This window comes from Schistocerca nitens, chromosome 7 (assembly GCF_023898315.1).
Source record: "Schistocerca nitens isolate TAMUIC-IGC-003100 chromosome 7, iqSchNite1.1, whole genome shotgun sequence".
In the NCBI taxonomy this organism is placed as follows: Eukaryota; Metazoa; Arthropoda; class Insecta; order Orthoptera; family Acrididae; genus Schistocerca; species Schistocerca nitens.
Window position 1 is genome coordinate 57879243 of NC_064620.1, and position 6505 is coordinate 57885747.

Genomic DNA, 6505 nt, shown 5'->3' on the forward strand with positions numbered 1-6505 from the left:
AGCATACGAAATCGTAAAATTGTCACTATTGATATTTCAGCGCAATCACACGAAGTGCTTAAAGGGACTTCATCTAAATTCTGTGTATAAGGGAAGAGTACCCAGTTCATAAATCGAGTTCGAATGTTGATTGCTTGTGAGAAGATTGTGTTACAGTCTGTGGAGTGAGTTCGTGGTCGGCTAATCAGTAGAAAAATGTATTTGACAGGAAATTCACACATATACATACATCGTCTATGAACGAAAGAAGAATGTAGTTACAATTAATAATTCATCCAGTCACCTGCAGCGTCGATAATTGCTTGGTATGGCCGAGGTATGCTTTAAATCAGATTTTCCGCATATTCACGTGAAAGAGACATCCAAACACGCCGAATTAGCGTTGAAAGCTGTTCCAACGCGAAGATCTTTTTTCCTGGTAGCTTTTTCTCATGAGGGACAGTACACTTTTAATAGGATTAATGCCAGAGAACTGTGACGGCCAATGCAGTACCTGCATACTTTCCTCCTTTTTCCATTCGCTGCAAAGCCTTCTGCGTTGTTACAGATCACTGTCCTGCAGTATCGAGTCTTCATTTTCGTCGATGAATTAACGTATGGCAGTCTGCATCAACTATCTCTGATAATCGCCACACGTAAGCTGCACTCGTGTCTCTTCTTGTGCATCTCAGCCAAGAATTCAAAGTAAATTAATGCTTTGTGGACACTGCATGAAGGACAAAGGTTTTCTCTGTTAGAGGCAATATGTTTTACCATCTGTGTCTAATGCCGACCAAGCTGTTAGTTAACAGACTGTACGTCCCGTGTAAGGAGGATAACTATTACCATTGTGTGTAGGAACTCGACAGCAGCAAGGTGGTGTCCTGTTAAGGCTGCGCATTACCACTCCGCAATATTACTGCCGCCTTTGGCCAGAACCAACGAGTGCAATGCGAATATGGTATCGATTCTTTTCGTGGAGCAAATTCAGTCGTGTTTGCCATAAAGTCAAACGCATAAAACTACACCCAGGCAAGAATGGGTCAAATGCATGTATAACGCTAAAATACGGAACAATGCTGATAGTCTCAATTTTTGCCTTGTGAAGGTTTACAGTAGTGTGGTGACACAACAGAAGTCAGTAATGGTAATAAAGGAGAAATTTCATATGGTAAGATGAAAGTGACTTTATAAAAATACATGTTCTGTCAACGGCATAAAAAATCATCATAAGGAGACGACGTCTCTTAGACACAAAACAGGGCTGTTTACCTCTGACCTGTTTGTAGCTGTCATACATGCACAATCTTACGTGCTAATACAGGTCCGACTAGACGAGAACTGAAAACTTCTTTCCAGTATGCCAACAGCCCGTGAGGACGAACTCGCTGTTGACTCTTGCGAGAAGAATCGTACAGCCACGTTAGCTACCTTGATTCAGGAAATTGGCTAATTTACAGCGTCCACACTAAAAATACGACGGACAACGCCAGCATGGGACCATAATTTTGGCATGCCCTTGGCGGGGCAGTAGAAATGGCTCTGAGCACTATGGGACTCAACTGCTGAGGTTATTAGTCCCCTAGAACTTAGAACTAGTTAAACCTAACTAACCTAAGGACATCACAAACATCCATGCCCGAGGCAGGATTCGAACCTGCGACCGTAGCGGTCTTGCGGTTCCAGACTGCAGCGCCTTGAACCGCACGGCCACTTCGGCCGGCAGGCAGTAGAAAGACACGCTCCTACAGTAGTACGCCGAAAGACTACACAGGTCAGAAGAGTGGTATCACGTCATCTTTTCAGACGAGTTCACGTATTCATGAAGAAGCACGTATCCATTATAGCAGTCTGCGAGCAGAGCGTTACCAGACTGTTTCCAGCGCCTGGCATGTTGGCAGGGGGTGCAAATGGACTGCAGCCGCTGTATTTCTGATGCGTTAAGGCCGCTGGATGTGCTCTATCGTCTAGGTGTCTCTTACGTCATCTTTTAAGAAGATAATGGAAGACCGCTTGTTCTCCTTGTTGTCCTGACCTGGTTCAAAATGGTTCAAATGGCTCTGAGCACTATGCGACTTAACTTCTGAGGTCATCAGTCGCCTAGAACTTAGAACTAATTAAACCTAACTAACCTAAGGACATCACGCACATCCATGCCCGAGGCAGGATTCGAACCTGCGACCGTAGCGGTCGCTCGGTTCCAGACTGTAGCGCCCAGAAACGCACGGCCACTCCGGCCGGCTGTTCTGACCTGCTTCGATACGAAGTATAGCCCTGTCCAACGTTTTCTCCATATCTCCCAGTCAGTGAAAACTGTTGACCGTGGGGTGCCGAGAGAAAAATACGACGCCACTCTCTAGCCACAGAGATTGATGAACACTGACAAAGCATTTACTGACATACCCGATCTGTCATCCTAACTCAGTTCGACTCGATGTCCAGCCGGCCTAAAAGCTTACGTTGCTAGCAGAGGTGGCAGCTTCGTATAGTAAATTTCACATCCTATTTATTCGAGATCACCAATTAATTTTCTTTATTAGTGGGCCTATTACGCTGTAAATGCATGACAAGCAAAATTTCGTTAATAGCTGTCCATTATTTTTCTGCAATTTTAATGACCAACAATGTTCTAAGAGATGAAAAATAGCAAAAAATAAATATTTTGGAGCAACGCCAGAATATATTTCATCAATATATTGTAAATGCGTTTACTTCTAACAGTAATATGCTAGGATGGCATTTAACAAATACGTAAATACTAAAGTGGTAGTAGTCATATTATCAATTACTTATGCAATATTTTCAAGGATGATGTACAGGAAATAATTAATAAGTAGAGTACATTACATATGGAATACGTTTTCGTGTGCATAACCGTGTTATAATAGGCCTCTCCAACGATCGTAGGAAAAGGGAATACTTCTGATCGTATAGGATCAGGAACACCTATTCGCCGGCCGCTGTGGCCGAGCGGTTCTAGGCGCTTGAGTCCGGAACCGTGCTGCTGCTACGGTCGCAGGTTCGAATCCTACCTCGGGCATGGATGTGAGCGATGTCCTTAGGTTAATTAGGTTTAAGTAGTTCTAAGTCTAGGGGCTGATGACCTCAGATGTTAAGTCCCGTAGTGCTTAGAGCCATTTGAACCATTTGAACACGTATTCATAGACTCAGCGATACCAAACAAAACCTCGCGGGGTGGACCATTCCATTATTTTAAATAATTTTTTTCAGAAATTAAAGATGTTCGTTATCCGTTGCAGAGACCCTTCGGTGTTACTATCAAGTATTTGGAAACAAAGAAGTCCTTCAAACCTAACTCCTAGATGATTAATGTCAAGCACACAGCGAAAATTATCAAGATTTTGAATGTACCATCCTACAGTGGAACATAAGCTTTACTTTTAAAATGGCATCTGAGAATCTCCTGCCAAGCACTGAAATATACGCGTCAAAGTCAAGGCTGTTGGAAATAACAAAAGAAGTGTTACGGAGCTAAAACACAAATAGAGTAAGAAACTTGTTCTATTCATTAAAAATGTGTGAAATCTTATGGGACTTAACTGCTAAGGTCATCATCCCTAAGCTTACACACTATTTAACCTAAATTATCCTAAGGACAAACACACACATCCATGCCCGAGGGTCTATTCATTAACTAGAGACCGGTGACTACTTTTTGAAAATTAATGAGGCATAGATAACTGACGCTTAAAGCTCTAAATGATATCTGTACTATGAGGGCAAGGACGAAATTTGTCCAACTGGTCAGATGTGCAAATTATGTTGATAAATCTATCACATTAACCCTTGTTTTGTGCGTTAATAGTACTGAGTCGTCTCATGGCGGACAGATAAATTAGTTCCTTTCCTTCTCCATGTGAATTGCAAAGTGTTAACTCATTTATATTTCCGTGGTTCAATTTTTTTCACGCGAATAGCCAAGCTTAGCAAATAATCAACAAAAGCAACTACATGGTGATTCACAATGTTATGACGACTTCAAATTTGAATAACACACAAAGTAATCGTGAAACAAAGTTGAACATTTTGCGCAAGGTACAGCGTTTATTTAAATTTACTTGCAAAACACTACATCGAACAAATGGCGAACTTTCGTGACCACATAAAGTTTTTGAACCAATTTTTCGTTGTTGCTTGTGGTATTCTGGAAATTTCATCGTGAATTCGATGTTTTAACTGTAGCAAACATTGGGCACGGTTTCGTAACTAACGACAAGGATTCGCCTGAAAACTGCTACGTACGCGTTCCATGTTCTCACGAGTTTACACAGTTTTCCGAGGGCTGGTTTTCCGATTCGATGCATTGTCCTTTGCACGGAAGTTTCTCACCCACGTGGAGCAACTGGATATTGCTGTTGAATCTTGAAATTCGCAAAAATTTCTCGTTGCCCACGTAAGACAGATTCTCAATGACGAAATTAGCACTCCACCGCTAAACGCACGACGTAGCTTTGAGCTGTGCAATATGATTGCTGACCTGGACAGAGAATGAAACTTGGCACTCCACACTTCTAATAGACGGCACCAGCGTCCCTGTGTCTTGTGGTCAACGTGCACTGCTAAAATCTGAAATCGTCAAAACATTGTGAAACACCCTGTTGCAGGGCTTCTTGAGGGAAAGAGGATTTAAGTTAAGCAACACAAGCGATTTGTCATTTGTACGTCATAGGCAGCTAACCAAGACGTATAAAGTGGTACTGAAAAATCACGCCTACAAAGGCACATTCAGCGAGAGAATAGAAAGGCCAGAAGCGATTAATAGTGGCGTAAAAATAAAAAATAAAAATATGAAGAAAATGACCAAATTAAATGCTTAGGCACTAATTCTCAATCGATATTAAGATTTCTTTCCTCACATGGCTGTTTCTACCTCTAGAGATGGCGGGCATATGTGGAAATAACGTATTTCACGGCTTCATTTGAAACTGCAGGTCTCATTACAACTGGCTGGCTAAGTCAGAGGACCATTGGGAAGCAACAGCACACCACTCGTCATGGGAGTGTGCGTAGTAGGGCATTCCAGTACTGCAGTTTTCTCACGAATCTACGAGTTAAGGACTGATGTGTCTTTACCACACAGTTCATCTGATTTGGAGCCCTCCAACTTCCGTGTACCCCACATCGGAGGCAGTTCATAGGCAGCATCTGTTTTGAATGCAAAGAACATAGTTTGGCAGCTACATTCGTGTGTATTTCAACCCTCGACCTACAGCCCACAATAGACTGTGAGCAGGAAGGGAGATCAGGATTTAACGTGGCGTCGACGACGAGATCACTAGGGACAGACTATAGGCTCGCAACAGAAGATATCGGGGAAGAAATTCGACCCTGCTCTCCCTCAAAGCAACCATTCAGCATTCGCACGGCTCTTTTACACAAGCCACGGAAGCTCAAATCTGGATGCCCAGAAGGGGATTTTACTCGAGTTTCCCTCACAAGCGAGTCCAGTTTCTTACCTGTGGCTACTCCAAGCTTAGTGCAATCTCTGGAGAAATATATCGTGTTGGCAGGAGGAAGTTGCTCAAAAAGTAGATGTGTTTTTTTTTTTGCCAAACTTTTTATCGTATCATTTTTAAATGCCAGTCCGTAAACTTTTGATTTTCATCTCTTAGAAGATACAATTGCTTCAGTTTTAACTAAATCTAATGCAACATGTTCAACAGCGACCTCTGGTTGTTTAGGTTCTAATTTCCTTATTTATTTATTTATACCAGTCCACTTTCATTACATACAAAATTACATTTATTTGACTCTTCATGGTGATCTTCAGTTTTCTTTTTTCTTCTATTTTGAATCCTGATCTGAAAAAAGGAAGACTAGGGTTTAACCTTCCGTCGACATTGACGTCATCAGAGACGGAGCACAAGTTCTGATTGATTGAAGAATGGGTAAGAAAATCGGCGGTGCCCTTTCAAAGGAACCATTCCAGCATTTACCTGCACTGGTTTATGGAAATCAAGGAAGAAAATCTAGATGGCCGGACGTGAAATTGAACCGTTGTCCTCCTGAATGCGAGAAACCCGTGCTAAACACATCGCCACCGATCTCAGTTTGAGTACTGAACCGTGTTTGCACTACCTATCATACCCCCCATGAACCATGGACCTTGCCGTTGGTGGGGAGGCTTGCGTGCCTCAGCGATACAGATAGCCGTACCGTAGGTGCAACCACAACGGAGGGGTATCTGTTGAAAGGCCAGACAAACGTGTGGTTCCTGAATAGGGGCAGCAGCCTTTTCAGTAGTTGCAAGGGCAACAGTCTGGATGATTGACTGACGTGGCCTTGTAACAATAACCAAAGCGGCCTTGCTGTGCTGGTACTGCGAACGGCTGAAAGCAAGGGGAAACTACAGCCGTAATTTTTCCCGAGGGCATGCAGCTTTACTGTATGATTAAATGATGATGGCGTCCTCTTGGGTAAAATATTCCGGAGGTAAAATAGTCCCCCATTCGGATCTCCGGGCGGGGACTACTCAGGAGGACGTCGTTATCAGGAGAAAGAAAAC